The 12,681-nt window shown below is 37.2% G+C and overlaps 1 protein-coding gene across 1 annotated transcript in view; it reads left to right on the top strand.

Moving 5' to 3' along the window:
• LOC117293977 (rho GTPase-activating protein 26-like) overlaps positions 1-12,681 on the top strand; it is an 89,943-nt gene that overhangs the window by 12,564 nt on the left and 64,698 nt on the right.

Below are 12,681 nucleotides of genomic sequence, written 5' to 3'. Positions count from 1 at the left end.
CAATGTGCATGAATTACTCTCAATATTTAAAAAGATAATCTGCTATCCTTTGACGAGTCCTCCCATTGATGAAGGCGCCAGCTTTATTCATCTATTTTAAGAAGCAGATCTTAGCCCTTAGATCTTTTTAACATGTATTTCCACGACCCTGGCAGTAAACACAAGCAATGACTCCTGCAGTTTCTTTGCCAGGCTGGCCCAGACTAGTAAGACAACCTTCTCTTTAGTGTTGTGTATTTGATTACAGCACAGCATAGCACTGTGCAGTGTGTCCTTAAAAAAGAACACCCCTTAAGCAATTCTGCTCTGCATTCCTTTAGAGGAGTTGATTCTCTTCTCTATATTCTTTATGCTTCAAGGGCCGTTTTCTTAAAGACTTTGTCAGGCACACTAATTTGCCAAGCACAAAAAACACCCCATTTTGCTTGGGTAGTCCTAGTAGGAATGGTTTCTTGCTTATATTTGCTTTGCAAGTACTTTCAAAGGACAGGATGTGCTCTGCTGCTAACCGAAATCGGACAAACAATTATTATGGTTTTGAAAATTATTTTATTACTAGTTTGCAAAATTTAGCTTGGAAATAATAGGTCACAGTTGGGGCGTAAAGGCTGATAAACTCATCCAGCTACATGTACACTGACACAGTGATTTCCCTTGCTTAGCATTTAAGTGTGTTTTCAGGGAATTATCAATCAGTGTTGTTTCAGGGATGATACATGTTTCTGCAGTTACAGTTATTTTTCATTGCTAAGTGAGTTTATGTGCTTTCAGTAGAGTCATGATGACTTTTGATTAGACCATACCATACAAAATAGTGCTGTCAAACTCATTAGAATGTACACATGTGTGGAAAATACATTAGCGTCGTGTGTGGGACAGGTAGTCGTGATGACACCTCAGTTACACTCTTTATTGGACTGTCAGTCTTTATTATGTTAAAATGAAGCATCTATAGATTCATGTCATACATTAAGAACACCAACAAGCCATCTTGAACAAGCCATCTTGTTATATCATAATGATAACTGAATTAAGAAAGGATACAAGTATCAAATATCTTGCTAATTTTTGACAAGTTAATGAGAAAGTTACGAGTTTGCAGATGACAACAAGAGTAATCTTTTTTGAGAAAGAGTTGTTTGTTCTGAAAAGAACCAGGGGTCCTTTTTCATGGCTCTGCTTTACAGCAAAATTTTGCCCTGTGAAGCATTGGGATGTCATCGGTATAGGCAATTTTTTGGGTGTAAGCACAGACGTATGTGGTAAGCAAAGCCATTAAATTTTGACCCAGGGGTGAGATAAAATGTGTTGCAATAATGTGAATGTTTTTTTCTTCTTCTAAATATCTGGCTGTTTATGCAAATTTGCTGGATTAAATTGTTCTCTGTTTAAGTAAACCTACATGTACTTTGGGATGTCATCGGTATAGCAGACAATTAATAGAAGTGAACAAAATTAGGGGAAAAAAGAAAGAAAAAAACCCATAAGCAGAACAATTTGTTACGTGCAATCGGAGAATAAAACCCTTTCATTTAATTAAGGCACCATGGTTCTGGTTGTGACCCCCGAGGTAAAAAGACCATTTTTAATATTTTCCAAAGACGCCTGTGTTTGCGACATGCTTTTTGGGGTGCTATTTGTAGTTAAAGGATCGTGGAGTGCCGAGAGCGTCCCCTTGGTCATGTGACGTCAATCAGACTATAATGTTTATGCATGCTTTAATTCCCTGTATTAGGGTACCGTGGATTGATAATGGATTACATACAGGAAAATCGAGGGGGACCAGTACCAGTTATTAAAAGTACGCATTCCAGTGAATATTATGTGTACTGCGCCCTATTTCGTAGAGCTGCTTAAAAAGCAGAAACAAATATTGCTGCAGGGCATAGATTGTGCATGCGACATTGACATAGTTTTTTGGCTGGTGACCTTATTCTGGTTTAAGCGTAATTTTTTAGCTTAGCTACTTTGTGTTGCCCTGCTTGTAAAGCCCGGTTCATTGTACTTCATGGAATGCAAATGTGCAGTTTCGAATTTTGACGTTACATGGCTGTTTTCACAGCGAATGTTTCGCAGGAGTTGAGCACATTTCAACTGCAATGCAAATTATCGTTGCGATATTTGTTACGTCAAAATTTGTATCACATTCGCAGGAAGTATGAACAGGCTCTTATCTAGTCGGTAAGTAGCTCAAAGAAAAATCAAACGTATCTACATTAGGTCATGATGCAATAGGAGACTTTCTGGGACGATAGAGGGCAGCAGACTTACCGGGTAAATCCATTGTTCTCAGAATTATGCGCATGTTCAGAACTACGTAAACAATGGGAATTTACCCGGTATGTCTGCTGCCGCCTAGCGTTGGAAAGTCTCCTATTGTCTAAGACCACAAAATGGCATAGCTCACTCATTTTTGGCACTTATCAAAAATTGGTTAATCGAAGAGCGGCTTTTTGAGAAAACCCCTAATCTGATAATAATTAACATTGTGCTAACACTTCTAATTAGTGTAAAACAATCTGGAAACAGTGTCATTTCATGACTTGAAATTTTGACAAAATATTGGGGTCAATGGTAACATCCAAAATGTGTTAATTATTACACCAATTTGCCAAAATGTGTGATTACAATTTTTAATTTATTTGCTGTTCGTGAAAACAGCCTTGTTGTACATGTACAGTATGTAAACTACAGATTGTCTATAAATTAGAGTCCTAGTTGATAAGGTCGTAAAGATACGATAGCAAATGTAAACCAGCCTTAAAAAGCTATGGACTTGTGGAAAAACAAGCTAGCAATAATTTGTAAAGTACCAGTAAATGTTTTTGGGCATCATTCTCAATATATTTAAGTGAATTTGTACTTTACTCTGCAAGGAAGAACTGTTACACTTGTACAATAAATATTTTATGTTTGTTTTGTATTTGTTTAGTTTTCGCTGCTCGTCTCAGTTGTCTGTAATGTATTGGAAATTTGGGTGTGCTCGAGTGGCAAAAGGAAACGGCACGAAAATGTTGTAAATTACATGCAATGTGTTCAAAATCAATATTTGGTTGAAATCAGCATTATAAAGAGAAAAACAGTTTGCCAAAAAAAGTCTAATCCTCACTAAATCCACCAACCCCGCCCCCACTAAATCCACCAACCCCGCCCCCTTCCTTTTTAGAATCCACCTCCTTTTTTTGTCCTTCTTTTACTTTCTCAAAAAGGAAAGGATACATTTAAACGATCTCAGGCGGCCATTTAAACAAAAAAAACAAAAAAGGGGGGGGGGCCCTCGCCTTCCATTTTTCAAACAAACAGACAGGCGCTAACATGATTTGTTTTTTTATTTGGCCTTAGATTCCATGGCTCAGTAATTTGGTAGTAACTCAGTAGTGACCAGAATATTGACATTACACCAGATCGTCTATCAGTCAAGGTGCCACTCCCCAGATGCTAACGCCTCATGTTTTTTTTTGCCCCCAATTTCCAACACAATTGCTCTTTATTTGTCTTGGGCACACACAATTGTTCCATGGTAGATGGACAGGCCTGTATGCTTCATTTTTGAAAGGGCACCACGGCATGTTCTCCTCGGTAAAGGGCAATACATGTAAATGAGGAAATTGACAATTTCTACTGGATCGTTTCAAGGGCACCAAGGCAATGACAAGGGGGCATTGAGGCAATCGCCTTCGTTGTCTCCGTGAACTATCAGGCCTGACATGTATAGATGGACATCTGGTGAATATGTGTGCCAAGTCCCGGGCCAATTCATTATAATGACCAATTATTTATTAACTGTCACAACGTTCATCAGTGCATAACATTGTTTCTGTGGTGACCTCGTTTGATATTTGGAAGCAATTGCATTATAAAAAGTATGTGCATACTACAAATGAAAGTGTACCATTTGAAGTGACTAATGCATCCGTGCATGTAGGCATCTTGAGCAAGTCCTTGCTCTATGATGTACATGTAGGCCTACATGTACTTGTAGGTAATTACTTTCTAAATGTACATTTTATTTATTTTTTATTCAGGTTTTATTTCTTCATTGATTCGAACCGGAAATTGTAGCCTGAAGGTTCGTTTGAAGCTGATTTTAAAATGCACATTAAAGTAAAAAGTATCATTTAGAACATTAAACATGACATTCTAATTTTTTATACAAAAGTTTGATAATGTCACACCTGATAATGTGATGTATCTTGTAAGGGCAAGGCAGTTTTTTCTCTGTAAAGGACAACTCTATCTTATCCAAGGGCACCAAGGCAATCAGACCTGTTATGTCATCTTTATGTAACTTTGTGCAATTTAACACAGTGCATGTCCTGAGGCATGACTAAGTCAGATTTGCGATTTCAGGGCCCTCAGAAAAATCTGCCAAATTATTATCAAATAGCGTGAAAAGTCTTTTATAGAGCCTATGTCAGTCCTGTGACTCATTAAAATTGTCTTATTTTTTCCATACAAGTGGTTGTATGAATACAGAAACCTTGCATTTATTTTTAAAAACCACAACAAAAATAGAACAAAATGCACAAAGTCGATGTAATAAAACAAACAATTCTTAAATGTTTTTGGTGATGCCGGATTTACCTGGTTTGATAGTGTTCATTTTAAAATACAAGACGATGAAATTAAATTTATACTTCCATCAATATTTCATGAATCAGACAATCAGAATTTTTTTTTTTTAAAAAGGTTGAAATTTGTTAAATTGATACAAAGTGCATTTAAACCATTTAAAAAAAGCATGAACGAGTAGGCAGGACTACAATGTACATGTTTGTAAATGCATTTTTAAGCATATTTTGTTCATATACATGTATTTCCTTTCTGCACCATTTACCTTCTCCCTGACATTGCCATACAGTAACGCTGCCACAATTTATTATAAAGTGAGAATTCCTCTGAGGTCGAGCCAGTGGACAAACGCCCTGATTTAGTTATGAATAATTCAATAGTTCCCTTGAAACTGCTGTGTAGTAATAGTTTGATTAATAATTAATGGTGGGGCCTACATTCAGACTAGGACATGAATCTACCCTCCTTAGTGTGCAATTACGCATTATGTGCGTCATGCACAAGGGATTTGCTTGCACATTTACATGTAATACACATGGACTGCACATGAATTACGCTAAATGCATTCATTCAAGAAAAAGAAGAAAGTGGTCTAGGGGTCGATTTCACAAAGAACTTTGCACTTACTTAGGACTAGTCCTAACAGATATTAAAAACTACATGCTACATGTAGTAAGTTAGGATGAGTAATTCGTCCTTACTCAAGATAAGACTTGTCTTACATGTATGTAAAATCTATGTGAAATCCACCCCTGGTGTCTAAAGCCCTGTTCGCATTGGACATAACTTGGGTAAACTAACTGAGCCAATGGGTAGCTTACCCATTTTAAGTCCAATGCGAACAGCCCAGGAAGTTTTCCTCTCAGGTAACTTACCCGACCCGAATGGGTGGTTTAACCGAGCCAAAGGTGCCCAGGAAGATTGACCAGGTCAGTTTAACCGAGCCAGAAAGTCCAATGCGGACGCAACGACTCGGTTAAATCTCCCATCCGTCCATGACCCGAAGAAGCCGACATGTTTTGTCATGGAAGAATAAGATTTTCGTGATTATCAAACTATTCAATGTTACGCAGGGGGCCAGCTCGGTTAGTTTACCCACGGTCTCGGTAAGTTTAGCCGAGTCAAATAAATCCAAGTGCGGACGGTGGGAAAGTTAACCCGTCAGAATGTTACCCAGCGTCATGGTTAAGTTACCCAAAATATTAATCCAGTGCGAACACGGCTTTAGAATATCAAATTATACTTAATATATCAGGGCCCACTTTCATAGGGCCGCTTAAGCAGAAAATATTGCTTAACAATTGTCAGCTAAGCATTGAGCAGGATACCAGTCACAATATATAGTATCAATGTACTTACATGTAACAGGCCCTTGAACTGCGCTCTTTAAGGGCACAGCAATTTTTCTGTGGTAAAGTAAAGGGCACTTCTATTGGGAAACTGTAAGTTTGTATTAGGTACCACATCAAAAGCAAAGGCTACCACGGCAATTGCTGTGGGTGCCACGTGAATTATTTCGATGCCTGGCTCAGTTTTGTTGAGCTAAGATTCTTTTTGTAACTTGAAGCAGAGCCCTCAAAATTGGGAAATCCACTTTTTTGTTTGAATGTTTGACTTATTTTTAAAGACAACAAATGTGTGTCTGTTGTAAAAACAAATCAAAAAATCATTGTGTTGTGTGTTGCGCGAACTGGGAATGCATAAATGGGATGATAGTCTTAGTTATCCCGCTACTTATCTGTGCTACAATATGGGTGAGAACCATTGAACTGCTAAACTTAATAGTGCATCACATGATAACATTAAAGGCACTGGACAATTGTCAAAGACCAGTCTTCCCACTTGCTGTAACTCATATGTAACATGTAACATATATGCATGGAAAATAACAAACCTTTTAAAATTTGAGCTCAATTGGTTAGTCGAAGTTGTGGGACAATAATGAAAGAAGAAAAAACCCTTGTCACACGAAGTTGTGTGCTTTCAGATGCTTGATTTTGAGACCTTAGAATCTAAAACTGAGGTCCCGAAATCAAATTCATGGAAAATTCCTGGAAAAGCTGATTCTCACAATGTTTTATACTATCAACCTCTCCCCATTACTCTTTTACCATGTAAGGTTTTATGCTAATAATTATTTTGAGTAATTACATTTACCAATAGTGTCCACTGCCTTTAAGAGCATCGTCAAGGTGGTTCGGAAACAACTGATGAAGAAACGTTTCTCCTATGGTTTTTTTTTTATTCAAAACTGGGGAATTTCTTGACCAATTATTATAAATGTTTGGCCGAAGTGCACCGAGTTCAAACAAGATCTTTGGAATGTTTTCTACATGTACTTGGTGTTTTTTCTTAGTTTTAATAGCTTCTGTATGCAATCTATGTATTGGTTGATTTTCCCTTTAGGGTTTTTTGGTGAAACTATTTCCCAAAATTATCATGTTTAAAAAAGTGGGGTGGGGGATGGGGGCGTATCATGTACCCGAGGAAGAACTGCCCTGCCAGGCCTGGTACCATGTACCGTGTATACTGAACAAGAATATCTCTGTGAATTTGATTTTATCAAAAGAAATAGTTTGAGATGTAAAAAAATTTTCATTTGAAATTGAAGGTTCAAAGGTCTGTTTGTTTTGTGTGAAGTCTGCTCTTTACTATCTCTGATGTAGTTCTTTCGTCAGTCTTCCTTCATTTTGGAGATGGCAACAGAGGCATGTCCATCAGAAATTAAGCATCATGCTGATTATGAAGACATAGAATTTATTGCATTGAAATGTGCCCTATTTTTTATTTCATTCCATCCAGTGCTGCATATATTGGACATACACAGTATTCATGTGTTTTATTTTGACCTAAATCCGTCGCTTCTATCATGTTGCTGAGCAAAGATTGAACAGTGAATTTTAAATCGCCATTTTGAGGGGCAACCTTGCACAATCATCGCAGATCTACATGGTGCATAATGAATGGGAAAGACATGTCTCTACATGTCACTGACAGTGGTTTCTGAGCAAGCAAAAAGGACGAGCCAAAATTATAAATTGTTCATGTGGTGTAGTTCTACTGTCGCCAGTGAATCCTGATGCTGAGTGATATACATCAAGTGTAGCTGAAGCCTGCATCTTGCCCTGGCTTAATTTTAGAATGGAGAAGATAAAACAATTCAGGGATGGAACACGTAGTTTGTACAGTGACATGTGTACCATAAAATATTAGGAACATTAAAGGCAGAGGACACTATTGGTAGTTACTCAAAATATTTACTAGCATAAAATCTTACTTGGTAACGAGTAATGGGGAGAGGGTGTTAGTACAAAACATTGTGAGAAACAGCTCCCTCTGAAGTGCAGTAGTTTTCGAGAAAGAAGTAATTTTCCATGAGTTTGATTTCGAGACCTCAGGTTTAGAATTTGAGGTCTCGAAATCAAGCATCTGAATGCACACAACTTCGTGTGATAAGGGTTTTTATTTTTTTCATTATTATCTCGCAACTTCGACGACCGATTGAGCTCAAATTTTCACAGGTTTGTTATTTTATGCATATGTTGAGATACAGCAAGTGAGAAGACTGATCTTTGACAATTACCAATAGTGTCCAGTGTCTTTAAATTAAAAAAAAGAGCCAAGGGACCTGTACATCTTTAATAATACAATATAATGTAACCCCACATTATAACACAATTCAGCCATTTTGTTTTCACCCTTCTGACATCAATATACAACCAAACTGAGGCACAAATGAAAAAACAGTCTGGCCCCTTTTTCCGATAAAGGAAATCACTAGGCAGTATTTGTCTTGGAGACAGGAAACATGACCACGATGTCGGCGACTCCATAGAGGGTCTTGAAACCATGAACTGTGGTTGAGTTCCGATGGAGGTTAATTCTTTCTGCACTAATAACACTGCACAGTATTGAACCATATTGAGTTCAGGGACCATGTACAGTGTGTCATATACAATTTTGACGTGTGCCGTGTATATAAATGGCCAGTCATAATCACAAGGTCGCCCGTACCTTTTTCACACAGCGTCATATTTAAATTTTGATGGGGAATTGGAAACCGAGTTTGACATACATGTATCATTTTGGAAGTAACGGGTTAGTTATTTATTTGTTGAAATTCAATCAGTGCATAAATGCATTGGGACAGATGTGTAGCAGTAACATGTAATGTAACTAATGTGGTGCTCATAGGTGTAAATCTATAGTCTACATGTACATGTACTGGTTTTTATGTACAAATTAAATGATTTTTTAAAAGCAATTCAGCATGAAATTATACTCATGAAAGGTATGTAAGTTTAACCTTACTGTCTGCAGTAAAAACACCCTTCAAATCAAATCAATTTAAAGCTTCTGTTGATACTTAAAAGAAAAATATATAAAATAAAAAAAATTGTTACATAAATTTCCAGTTTTAAAAAGTGGTACATTTGCGTAAACACACTGTTGTTGCTCAAACCATAGAGAAAAGCTAAAAACATTTCCCCACATTCAAAATAGTTTGTTTATTAAAAATAAAGGAAATTAGACTTTCTTACTGTGTGGGTTGGAGCAATCGCACAACATTGGTAAACAGTATTGTCATCACAACTTATATATAAAATAAAAAACCTGTGAAAATTTAGGCTCAATCGGTCATTGGAGTCGGGAGAAAATAACGGGAAAACCCACCCTTGTTTCCGCACGTTTCGCCGTGTAATGACATGTGTTTAAAATAAATCCGTTATCCTCGATATTGAGAATTGATGCAATGTTTTCTCAAAAAGTAAAGCATTTCATAGAATAATATTTCAAGGGAAGTCTTTCACCATTACCTTTTGTAAACCCTGTAAGTTGTTTGTAAATCTGTGAACTTTTAGTTTTTGTTCTGTTCAGAAAGTGTCCAATTTAATACAAAATTAAACACAAATTTATTACAAAAATATTTATAAAAATTGCATTTTCAAAAACATTTCTGATAAATAAATTTAGGTGTGCAGTGTTCATCTGTGGTGCTCGCATTTACCATCCTCTATATAAATACACATTGTTATCACTCAGTTTCCCAACCACCCATTCCACACAGACCATGTCAAACAAACACACTACCCATTTAACAGTCTACATTTCACATTCACTATAACTGATTAATACTTCACACCACGCACTAAAGAGAGCACAATGTCCGCAACCGTCATGACCCACGGCTGTAGCGTCGTCGGCGGCAAAAGGCGTCTGGTATCTGAATGGGGGCGGCCTCCATAGATAGAGGGCTGAATCAATATTAAAAATATAGGATAAGATTGTTTGCGTATACTGGTTGGATCTCCCCTAGTGATTGTATAGGGACCCCTAGGTCGCTAGTCAAAGTAACACATTGGTTACTTTGTACACAGACTGTAAGCAATACAGTACATATCATTTGAGTAAACAAAGCAAGGGGACAATATGTCATAATAGATGTGGAATTTATGAACATGTAGTGCAAGTAGTGTTCAGGTTGTCCTGTTTATTTGTTTCTGAGATCACGCACAGTTAACCACTTTATACATGTGTACCTGCTCTTTATTAGGTACACGTACACTGCAAGTAAACTAATTTAAATTTTAAACATAATTTTGACATGTATAATTGGATAAAATTTCAACATTCATACAAGCTTATAAATGATGTACAGTACTTATACAAAGAATCAATTCAAACCAACTGCATGTTGAAACCTGCGAGTTGAAACCAACGGTTGTTTTCAGAACCACCCAAACTCATTAGAGATAGTTGTCACCACTATCCCCAATATTATATAAAAGAACTAATGAGTGATGACCCCGAGTAATAAACTAAACAAAACACACAAAGAAATGACTACATGAGACCATGTTAAATTTAGATAATATATTTACAACAAAAATTATTTACAATTATGTACAACATTGGGTAAATCGGTGTAATCATTAGTTAAACCCACAGTCAATTGAATCACTTATTATCGATTGGCCAAAGCAATCTTCTATCAATTAATGAATAAAAATCACATATACTTGTACTTCAAAGTTACGGTAGCTCGTCTCTATAGTCTTTAGTCTCCCTGTACGTTCACGTACGATGAATGGCGATTGGCACGCAGTCTAGTATGACATCATACAGATGACGTTAAGTTTAGTCTCCACTTCAGGAGTTCACAGCGGCCCTCGTCTTTCAGTTCATCTCAAATAGGGAGTCTCATGGACGGGAGATCGAAGCCCCAAATAATGGCCATGGTTATTGTGCGGGCGAACTAACTTGAGGCGTCTTCAGGCTGAGTGTTGCGGTGTCGACCGGGGTTAGGAAGAATCGTTACTATGGCTCTGTTTTGCCTATAGTTTTTGGATCACAGATCAAACAAGACAGAATTCTTGTTGACTGTCTACCTGTTGCTTCAGGAAGCTTCACGCAGTTGGTACAGTCTCTAAACACTCACCATCAAAACATGCTCTCAGATCGCCGATCAAAATCGTTCTGCTCAAACTAACATTCAATTTCACTAGCAAACTCACTCACTACTAAACTCCCAAAATCAACAAAAGAACAAACACCAACAACGACAGACTAAACAACAACAATAACAGAACTAAACGGGGACAATAACCACGGCCGATGTATTACGTAATGTACTGTGACAACGAAAAAAGCGTCCTATGTTACACTAAAAAAAGCACTGGAAAAATACAGGAGGGTGCGGTTTGTAGCAGCGGGAAAATTAAACGCGTGCGATTGGCTTAAGGCTATACGTCATGCGGGAAGGCTAAACCAATGTGTTGCACGGGTGGCTAAAGAACAGTAAAAATAATTAAACGCAGCGCGATCCTGACAATAGTCATTACATGGTGTTACCGCAAAACTTTCCATATCATATTTCCACCATGCACAGTTTCAAATCCTACTCAACTGTATGTATCTCAAAGGTACATGTATTTAATTTTGCATTATATGTGTACATGCAGGCCTGTATGCTTTGTTTTTGAAAGGGCAAGGGCACCAAGGCATTTTCTTTTTGGTAAAGGGCACCCTATGATGAAATTGCAAATTTGTACTGGAGCATTTCAAGGGCACCAAGGCAATGACCAGGGGACATGGAGGCAATCGCCTTCATTGCCTCCAGGAAGTATCAGGCGTGTACATGTACAAGTTTGTACAATAATTAAAGCTCGAGGCTAGAAAATTACTCTGGACCGAAGGCTTGAGGCCAGTGTCGGGCTACAATGTAGTAAACTTACACCAGACAAGTGCGGCAGTCTTGTGTTTTTGAATAATAATTACTCCCCAATCCTTTATTTCTCAGTTTTGTTTAGTTAAGGTTAATTTTACTTGCAACCACATACGGTTGGATTCATTATAAAAAAATACTACAAAAACTTACAAAATACATTACAAAAACTTTAAAATCATTTATTATCCATCATATTTTCAGGGTTTTCAGCGGTATCTTTGTATTTTATATTTTTATGATATTGCATTTATAATACAATTCAATTATATTGAGTATGAAGGTATTGCCCAGTAAGATGTTTGAGGTGTGCAAATACTTCCTTATGTGCTTGTTGCTGAGTGCTTATAAAGTACGACAATGTACATTAGCTGAGAAGTTGCCATTAACAATGTATGCATTGTATTATCTGCTGAATGCTTTCCTTCTCCAAGTATTCAGAATCAAACAAACAACAAACTGGACAGCTTTCAATACATTATTTCCTGCTTCCACAGATGTTTATTTATAAACCAATTGAATGCATGATTTCCAAAGCTGTTGTATTTAGATTTTTATTTTTTTTTTTTTGGGGGGGGGCATTAAAACCTGATGTATTCAAGCCATCCAGTTCTTTTACACTGGTGTCCCCTCAAATACAGTAGACTAGTGTTGGTGCTGTGATGTTTTTAAGTTAAAGGAACACGTTGCCTTGGATAGGTCGAGTTGGTCTTTGAACAGCGTTTGAAACCATTTGTTATGAAATGCATACGGTTAGATAGATAATTTAAAAGTAGAATATAATTATCCACACAAACTTGCCTCGGAATTTGACAGTTTTCCTTTTACATCGCGAAGAAACACGGTCGGCCATTTATGGGAGTCAACAATTTGACTCCCATAAA

The sequence above is a fragment of the Asterias rubens genome, chromosome 8 (genome assembly GCF_902459465.1).
Source record: "Asterias rubens chromosome 8, eAstRub1.3, whole genome shotgun sequence".
NCBI lineage: Eukaryota > Metazoa > Echinodermata > Asteroidea > Forcipulatida > Asteriidae > Asterias > Asterias rubens.
This window is presented reverse-complemented; position numbering and strand designations above follow the sequence as displayed.